Raw genomic sequence first — 10606 nt, 5'->3', positions numbered from 1 at the left:
TTTCTTTTGAGGTGAGGTTTTCCTTCTAGTCATTTTGCTCAGTGCAGAGTGGCCAAAAACAAGTTATATTGGGAGAAGGAAAAAAAGAGGAGAGAAAGAAGGAAAGAAAAAAAAAAAGAAAAAAGGAAGAAAAAAAGAAAAAAAGAGAAGAAAAAGAGAAAGAAAAAGAAATAAAGGGGAAAAAGGGGGTGGGGGAAGCAAACAAATCAAAAAGCAAAAAAAAAAAAAAAAAAAAAAAAAAGAAAGAAAAGAAAAGAAAAGAAAAGAAAACCACGGGGGAGTATCCTCTGATTCTGTGTACTTTAAGCCCCTTGACTTCCCCTGGAACTTGTCCGTCCAGCTGGTCTTCTGGGGGAGGGGCTGTTGTGCTGATTTTCAGGTGTTAGCACTTGGGGGAGCTGCTCTGCCCCTGCCTGGTGCAGGGCTCAGTGGGGGTTGTTCACCCCGTGAGGCCCCAGGAGGTACAACCGCAGTGGTGGAGCCAGCTCTGCAGCCCTGGAGTCAGCCCCCGCAGTAGCTCCGGGGCTCTCTGTCTGCAGGGCCTGGAGGCTCCGGGGCGGGGCCACTGATCTGCTCAGCTCGGGGCAGGAGCTTCCTCGCTGTCCTGGGCCCTCCCGGCCTCTGCCTGTCCCGGGGGAGGCCGGATCCTGGGCTGTGTCCCGGCGCCCTGTGCTCCCGGTCTGCGCTGTTGGATTCGCTCCCGCCCCGCAGCCCCCTCCGCGGAGCCTCCGCCCGAGCCCCTCCGAGCTGCTCCGGGTCCCACCGTGGGCTGCAGCCCTTAGGGAGCTCGGCGCACTCTCCCGGGGCGCAGGTGCCTGTTAGTGTCCCCGGAGCCCGAGGGCATCCCCGCCCTCCTGGGTCCTGCTCCACCTCCTTTGCGAGCCCCTTTCCGCCCAGGAAGGTTGGTGCAGCTCCTGCTTCTCCGGGACGGGGCTCTCCTGTCCTGGGGACACTCGCCCCGGCCTCAGCCCGGTTCCTCGGGGGCCCCTCCCCCTCGGAGGCCTTTTGTTTCTTTATTTCTTTTTCCCCGTCTTCCTGCATTGATAGAAGCCCGAACTCTTCTCCCTGTAGCATTCCAGCTGGTCTCTTTATCTCAGGCCGAATTGTAGATTTTCAGGATGATTTGAAGGTTATCTAGGTAATTTGGTGGGGACAGGTGACTTGGGGACCCTCCTCTTCTGCCATCTCGCCCCTCCTCCAAGTAAATGAAATCTTAAAAAAAAAAAAAAATCTGAGGCCTCAGCTGGGAAGAGTGGAACAGCTAGTGGTGACTTGAATGGCTGAGAGCTGGAATCATCTGGAAGCTTCTCCACTTGCATGTTTGAGTCCTGGACTGGGTTCAGTCAAGTTTGACTTCATCTAGAACCATTGACTGGAATGTGTATTTCTGGCCTCGGCTTATACTTGGGCCCTCTCTTAACAAGGCATTCTTTGGCAGTTCAGGATTCCATGAGCGAGTGCTCCAGGAACAAGGAGGAAGATCAAGGCCTTTTATGTACTAGCCTCAGGGGCCACATCCTGCCACTTCTGTCATACTCTATCCTTCAAAGTAGTTATAAGCTCACTCAGATTCCAAGAAAGTGAACAGACCCCACTTCTCACCTGAAAAGGTGTCGAAGAATTTTCAGACACCTTTTAAACCTTATCTGGATACAACTTCACTTCAACAACCAAACATCAGGAGAGAATGCATGTAATTGATTTACCTGGATCACACATCTTGAGTTAGAAATCTTGGTGAGAAAGATGAGGTGAAATATTATATAATGTAAGTAGGGCAAGATTCTGTAGTAGGAAGGGCTTTGGGTGGTGAGGACTGATGAGTCAAAATCTTAAAATTTATCATGAGATTTCTGACTTCAAGTATCAGCTTTCACTTCAGAGTAAATAAAACGTGTTCACCTCCATGGTTGGCATGAAGAATTACTCAGATAAGAAGACGAATGTATGGCTTCTATTAGGATGACATATCTCCAAGGCAAACCCAAGGCAGAGAAAGATCAAAATTCAGTAATCTTTTAATACTCAATCTTGATTCAGATTAGTGAATCATGGGTTACATCCAGGAGGGAAACTATAACAATCTGATGAATGTCACAAAGTTAATTTTATCAGAAGCCTTTTGGCTGATAATTGGGAATAAGTTTCATTGTTTTAAACACCTTTGCTACCCCTCTGGGCCAGTCATGTATTATAATCACATATCAGATATATCTACATTGTGGTTACACATTGAATTGAGTTCTGATTCAATCTAGTTAATTTAACTCAATGAATAATTATTAGACAACTCTTCAATCTAACTGAACTTCTATTTAGTAGGGCATTAATATCAACCAGGCACTATCATATAGAGTTGATAAGATAAAACTTCATTTTTAAGGAGAGTGTACAGCCTATTAGAAGAGAACACATAAATAAATCATTGCAATACTGGCTGGTAAATTCCAACATAGGTATAAACATTGTGTGAGTGTTATGGAGGCTAGGAAAATGAGCCAGACACAATATCTGCCCTCAAATACTTGTAATTTCCTTGAAGAATTCCATTAACACAGCCTCATCAAATAATCCAGTAAATATCCACTTTGGGTCCTGATATATGGTTTCTGATGATTATTGATAGTTTCTTTAGATTTCAAGATGATGCTATTCGATGAAACATTCCAATTCCTATGAGTGTAGCCAAAACTATTAGGTAATAAGTAATGATGCTTTTAATAACAGAACAGCTAACAGTGTTTTTGTAGATAACTACAGCCATCACACAGGATGACTGTCACTGTGGATACATTGCCTTCAATTTTCAAAGTGTTTATTATAAATCGCCTCTTGGATGGTTAGTATTTTCAGTTAGTTATGTTTCGATCCATCCAGCAGTCCATCCATTTATCCATCCACCTAACGACCATCCAACTCCAGAAAAGTATGATGGCATGTTTATGCTGAGTGTCAGTTGTGTGCTTAAGCTGGCTCAAACTGGTTTGCAAGTGACAATTGTTAAATTTCTAGAATTTTGCATGCTTTAAGTATAGCCATTTAAAAAAATTAAATGATAAAAGCTTATAATTAAATGAATTGAAATAAAGGAATTAAAACGAGTTAAAAATAAAGTTAGTAAATACTCAAAAATTCATCATTTCCTAATTATCTTTGGTATTATCTTTGTTCTTAAGGTTATTTAAAATTATTTTTTTCTGTATAGTGGAAATACTACATAAATGTGAGTTAATTTGCATCTCTTCCCAACTCTACATTCAGTGGCATCATGTTGGTAGCTTGAAATCAACCATAATGGGAATACTTACACTTTGGGACTTAAAAGTACACTTGGGTACTTTTAAAAGTACCTTGGTATATGTCTTAGAATAAAAATATGTGTAGTCAGTATTTTAAGTAATGGTGAGCTCAGAATGTGTTTGTTCTTCATTTGTTTTGTAGTGAATATCTTTTATTTTATTAAACATTTAAAAGAAATATTTTATTTTTTTTTATTTTTTTTTTAATTTTATTTATTTATGATAGTCATACAGAGAGAAAGAGAGAGAGGCAGAGACACAGGCAGAGGGAGAAGCAGGCTCCATGCGCCAGGAGCCTGATGTGGGATTCGATCCCGGGTCTCCAGGATCGCGCCCTGGGCCAAAGGCAGGCGCCAAACCGCTGCGCCACCCAGGGATCCCTAAAAGAAATATTTTAAACAAACATTTGGAAGTTTTTAAAAAGCCAACCATTCTAAGAGGTTTTATAATTTTTAAGAAACCCACAAAACCAGTCTAAGTGGCAACCATTTTTAACTCTCAAGTGTTTCTTCTGGTAAGTTATTTTCATATTTAGAAGCATTTTTTAATAAAAATAAAAAATAGAAGCATTTTTTAAAGTTTAAGGTGTATAATGTAATGATTTTAAAAATTGAGATATAATTGCCATATATCACTGTATAAGTTTAAGATGCTCAGTTGATTTGATACATTTATATGTTGCCTTATGATTATCACCCAAGTGTTAGCTAACATCTCCATCACTAAGTTACATAATTATAATTTCTTTTTTGAGGTAAGGACATTTAAAATCCAGTCTCTTAGCAATTTTGAAGTATATAACACCTTCTTGCTCAACTGTAACCACCATGCTATTCACTGAATCTCCAGAACTGACATTTACCTTCTAGTTGCAAATTTATGCACTTTGACCAATAATCCATAGAAGAAATAATATTCTTAAAATTCTTAATATGGTAAAATGATTGCTTTCAGACACCAAGATCCCAATATTGTATTGTATTTTGACAGCTTTAAACCATTTCCATTTAAAAATCTTTCAAATAGAAAATAACTTATTTTAACCTCATTTTTTGTAACTAATCATGATTTTGTGAACTTTTAAAAATTTTTTTATTTATTTATTCATGAGAAACACAGAGAGAGAGAGGCAGAAACATAGGCAGAGGGATCCATGCAGGGAGCCCAAAGCGGGACTTGATTCCCGGACCCCAGGAACAGGCCCTGGGCCAAAGGCAGGCGCTAAACCACTGAGCCACCCAAGTGTCACCCTGTGAACTTACTTTTAAAAGTAGGTCCCTTCAAATCTACACAGCAAAGGTTTACTACAAAGAGCACTTAAAATTCCACAAACCACCTGTATCCACAATTGATTCTAGAATTTGAAGTTGGTATTATTTTCTCTCGGAATTTTGAAGGTACTTCTCTGTTGTCTTCTAGTAGCCCATGTTGCTGCTGGGATGTCTGCTCTCTCTCATACCTTCATATTTGACCTTCTTTTCCTCCCCTAGAAGCTTTTCAGATATTTTCTTTATTTTTGAGCTCTAAAATTTCAAAATAATACTCCTTTGTGTGTTTGTTTTCAATTCCTTGGGCTGGGCATTCATTAACCTTTCCTTTTCCTTTAGCTTTGTTACAACAGTTCTTTGATTTTACCTTCCAACCATGTTGCTTATTATTATTATTTTAAAATTTCAGGAACCATATTTTAAATTTTCTGATATGTGTTTCCAAAACACTTTGTTTTAAATGTGCCATATGCAACATTTACTTGGATTTTATTCAATATCCAGTCTGAGAATCTTTTTGTCATAATAGATGACTTTCATACCATTTGTTCATTTATATGACATGTAAACTAAGTCTTAAATTTGCCCTTTTATGTTATGTTCTTTGCTTTTCATTCATTTTGCTGGGCACTTGATGGGATTCTTCAAGCTGCAAATCAGTGCCTCATAGAAGAATACAGCATGGGGTTGAAGTTTGTTAAAAATTAACAATTTCATAACCTAAGGACTAAATCATCTTTTATTTCTATGTATCTTTCCTGCCAACCCTGTAGTCCTAGAATAATGCTGAGTTTATATTGTGTATTTAATGGATCTTGTTTATTTGACATTCCACTGTGTGTTTGCTACACAGAGACTGTCAGTGACCTAACTTACTATATTCCCTACAGTGCTTGGTGTTATTAGGCACTACAGAATGAAAAAGTAGTAAGATTATACCACTTAGAAAATAGTTTTTTAAAAAATAAATTGTTACTCCAAGTTAATTTTTATTTGTGCAATATATGATTCAAATACATCAAAAAAAAAAAAAAAACACAGACTCTTAGCTTACAACACCATGATCTACAGGATATGAGAAAGGCATTTGTGGGCATTTCTTGGGTTACATTTTTTTGGGAAAGGAGCTGCTATTCTCACTACTATATTATTATTTTTTTTCTCTGGGAGTACTCCAATTTATAATATAAGTCAGTAGGGGAAATTTCTTTTATAAAGATTCACTCTATGATCTAAATCAATAGAGCCTATCTGTTCCATAAATAACATGATGCCTATAAAAAACAATAACAAAAATATCCATTAACTGTTTTCATACTAATGCATTATTAGATCTCTATTATTAGCCTAAGGTTTTCCCAATTTAGTCCCATTTAACTTTTTTTCTGGCTCCCCTTAATTAGTTTGGTCTTCAGTCTCATGTAAACCTAGGCCAAACTCCTAGCTCATTAATGTCTCAGTACCTCCACTTTCTCATAATTTTCTTTTTAAAAGTAATGCATATCAAATTCCTTAGAAGAAGAGATCTAAGATGATTCAGATTTGACTCTGGTGGCTCCAAAACAATATGCTCTGTAGAGTTCATAGAGGCTTCTTGTGTGAAAGTTGATATGCACTCGTAAGTAAGCAGATTCTGGGCAAATTTCCTCTTAATTGCCTCCAATCAATCTAGAGAATTTGTTTATTTGTCTGTCTTGTATTCCTTCTTTCACATTGCCTTCTTTCCTTCATGTTTAGATAAGAAAGGACACATTAACTCCTGTCTTAGTCTTTGGCAACATTTCCAAAACCTTTTCTGGTTCTCTTGACATTTGCATTGTCTGATGGAGAAATAAGGAGAAATAAGGAGAAGCGAGAAAGCTGGTCAGTAGGTAGGAATGAGGTGAGTGGGTCATATGTGTATCACTTCTCAAAAGAATCATCATTAATCTGTACCAGTCCTGGCATACAGTTATTAGGAACTTAAGTGGACATTTCAGTGTTGGGATTGCCATCAGACCCACCACTAGACTAAAAGGGTTTTGAAAAGATCACACAGTTAACCAGCCCATCTACTTTCCCTTCTTTCCTTCCAATATCAATCTGTGTCAGATGTCATTATAATAAGCCAAACAAATGGGAGGAGACTGAAAAAGAGAAACTACACACTCTAGATAATTCACTTATTTAGTATCTTAGTAGGTGATATGTGTTGTGAAAAAAAAAGTGAAGCAGGGAAGGTGATAGATGATGCTGGAAACAGGGAATAGCCTATAGGCTCTATCCAAACCTATTGAATCAGAATATACAACGGTGTGAAGAGCCAGTATCTGAATTACAAAAAAACTCCCCAAGGGCTCATGATGTATTCCAAAATTTCATCTAAATACAATTCCTTGGACTACCCTGTATCTCCTAAGAAAGAGTGTTACCATTCTTCTCCAAAAGTTTCATGGATTTTGTTGTTCATTGAAGCTGTCTTTCTCCATTTGCTTTTCCTCTGAACAAATATCAAAAACTTCCTAGTATCTTTGTGCTCTTTCCTATGGCTCTTATGGTGATATCTGAAGGTTGGCTTTCAGAGGAGATGATAAAGGCAAGAACACCAGACATCTCAGTCTGTATGGAAGACACTCTGATTGGTTTCAATAAAATAACCCAGAGAAGATGATACTTAGACAATGAGTTATCATAACAAAATAATTAACTGTCATATTATTTGATTCAATTACACTGTAGTGCTTTTGTTTGGACTTGAGGATGCAATCCAATTTCCTTTTGCTAAAACCATGCATGGTCGTAAATTTTTATTATCTTTATCTATGGAAACAGACTACTCAGGATGACTAACATTGTGTGGCCTGTTGACTAAACATTTAGATAGAGCAATAAATCTTGATGAACTTTGTCCAGTGCTCTTACAAGTAGAAGATTAGAAAATGAGATGTAAAGTAAATGACTTAATGAGTAACTCCTACTCTTCAGAGGCAGTGGGATTGTGGCTTATTCTAGAGACCCACAGTGGAAGCACAATTTTTTCCTTTTAGCTTCCCTTAGAAACCTCAGGTTTCTATCCTAGTGGGTCCTAGAGTCCTCATAGGAGCTAGATGTTTGTGAAGGACACTAGAATATGCTTTTCTTCTGACCTCTATCTGAGCCATGCAAAATACAATAGAAATGAGGGCAGCAAATAAGTAGGACATTAGTGGGTTATTAGTTTAACTGTCTTAAAACAAACACCTTAAAAGACATGTTAAATAAAAATAACTTGCAAAAGCCCAGACATAGTACAAGCATATAGAATCAGCTCAATGATGCTAACTCATGTAACAGGCTATGACATGGCATGACATTTCGTCTAAGAATCAATGCATATTATTCAGTTGGTGAAGCTTCCTATGCCTGTAAGGGGGTTTTCATATGGGAAGCAACAGACAATTTGTTATCAGTGATTTTGGTAGAATTTTACACTTACTGGGAACTTTTCTACATTGCACTTGCTGGAGATAACCACCAACCAAATGCCAAGACCACTGGGGCAACATGCTATAAAATAGCATTCATACATTTAGAAATACTCTTTGTAAAATGAAGATCTGCTTCAAAAAACAATCTAAGGCTTTGTATGCTTGATTCTGTTGGGTCTCAAGATAAAAGAAAATGTTGGTCAGTGTGTGGGGTTAGATGGTGTGTGTGTGTGCGTGTGTGTGTGTGTGTGTGTGTGTGTGTGAAAAGGATGCAGTATTTATCAGAACTCCGGGCTTAAAGGTTTTTAAGTATGTGAAGAACTAGAACAAGATCACATGCTGACAATGAGAATGTAATTTCTTTGTGTTAACTTACGTCTTCAAGCATGGGAGGCCGTTAGTAACTTGGGGCCCTGACCTAGACAGTAGCAAGTTTATTGTCTTTAGATCCTTTTAGTCTCTGGGTGCCAGAGTATATGTGACAGCAGCACTGAGATTCATCTCCTTCTTTGCAGACAAAAGTGAATCCTTACAGCTCTAGCCAGGACTTCTAGAGAATGTAGGACAGACATGCTCTCTTGCTTCTCCTCACAATCCAGGCATATGCTTGTTCCTGGGGCAGAGCATTCACTTGCTGTGTGGCTCACCTTCGCAGACCAGCAGCACATAGGTGTCACTGTGACAACCCAGCCATGGTGTGTGCCTTTCCATGCTACACGTCACTAAGCCTGGTACCACACATTAGAAGACAGAGAGTTTGCAGCATGAGGTCAGTTTACAAACTCTTTTCTTATAAAAAGGACGTCTCGGGGAGTCTTTCATAAAATATAATTCCTTTTTTAGGTCCTATTTTTACAGGGAATTGAGCCAGCAAAGCTCTTTTAAAATCAGTCTTAACTTATTAAACATTTCATCAACCCTTTTCAATATGAGGGATATAAACTCTAAATGATTAAAAGTGGAAAAATGAAGTAGTACAATCTTGCAACAATAATATTATTCCCAAGTCAAATAATTTTAGAAATATCACATGGTATTTTCTGTAGCCCATTAGTGAGACAGTATTGTCCATTCAGATTTGGTTTTTAATTGTTCCTTGAAGGAAATTTTTGTTATAGTGTGGCCCCTTTTAGAAAAGTTTGCCTGTGGGGCTAGCATATAAATTTCTAGTGTCACAGAGCCAGTTTGTCTTCAGGCATTTTTTTCCGTATAAAGGAATATAATCCTATTCAATAAAGTGGTTTGTTTCAAAGCAATGTACTCAATATGTAGGCTGTGGGGGAGGAGAAAAGTACCAATATAATCCAGGGTCTGGCTTCACACTTGATGGGCCCTCAGACTCACTGGGCAAAGTAAGAAGTAAATGAAATACAATTAAACGGTCCAGTAAGGCGGCAGACAGTGCTAGATGAATCGTGTAGACAAGAGTTTTAGGAATGGAAATCCGGCCAGCCAGAGCAGACTCATGTGTGACCAGGGCTTAAATATCTTTCCCTGAGGCCTTTGGATATTACGTACAAACACAGAAGGGTGGAATGAAGCAGGTGGAAAGTGGTGTGAGTTCTATAGACTTGGTGTAGCAACAGTTCTAGGGCTCATTGACCCAAAATGCCACGGCAGTTTTTTTTCTTTCTTTTTTAAAAAAAGATTTCTTTATTTATCTGAGAAAGAGAGAGGGAACAGGAGGAAGGGCAGAGGGAGAGGGAGAGGAAAGAGAATCCCAAGCAGACTTCTTGCTGAGCACTGAGCCCGGCTTGGGGCTCGATCTCCCGACTCCGTGATCATGACCTAAGCCAAGATCAAGACTCAGACCCTGAGCACTCAGGGACCCCAGAAATTTCTGTTAAGCTAAGCTTAATGCTCCTGAGTCTCCTAGGTGTCTGACACAGTCTCTTCATATGCCTAAGGGCATCTTTTTTTCTTTAATTAAAGTCAAGTGTGTATCTGTGGTGAACTGAATAGTCTAGTAACTTTGCTTTCTGCTTCATACTACTACTAAAAAGGTGAAATTCACTGTGAGTCCAAGTCAGGGAAGCAAGCTATATAGCTATATCAGGTCAGACAGACTTTATTCACTATCCCAGTGAGGATCTTGGATGTAATGTAGACTCTGTCATTGATTATTTCGGTCTGCAGTACAATCTGTATTTTCTCTTTGCAGAGATAATATTTGCTACTGGAACCAAAGCCCATACTGGAGACTTGTGTCTGGCCCCGGGACTCATTGTAACAAAATGTTAGAGTGTTTGGGGGAGATACCAGGTCAGATCTCAGGATGACTTAAGTTCAAGAGTAATCTTAGAGCAAACAGGGCAAATAAAAGCATTCAATCTCAACCCATTTCACTTACTCTCCCTTTACCTTCAAGTCCCCTTTTTAAAAAAACAAAGTTTAACTACATAGTATGGGAATGATTCTTTGGCATGTTCCTCCTGATGCCAGCCGTCTGGCAGGACTATTCTTGGTAACAGAAGCATCTTTTAGCTATTATCGGTTAATGTTGGCAACACAAGCCGCCATCTTCCAGCATTCTGAGGAATGCCAGAGCAAGATCACAGGGCTGATTCTCATTTTCTCTCACCCTAGGCCCAAA

The sequence above is a fragment of the Vulpes lagopus genome, chromosome 6, assembly GCF_018345385.1.
Source record: "Vulpes lagopus strain Blue_001 chromosome 6, ASM1834538v1, whole genome shotgun sequence".
In the NCBI taxonomy this organism is placed as follows: domain Eukaryota; kingdom Metazoa; phylum Chordata; class Mammalia; order Carnivora; family Canidae; genus Vulpes; species Vulpes lagopus.
This window is presented reverse-complemented; position numbering follows the sequence as displayed.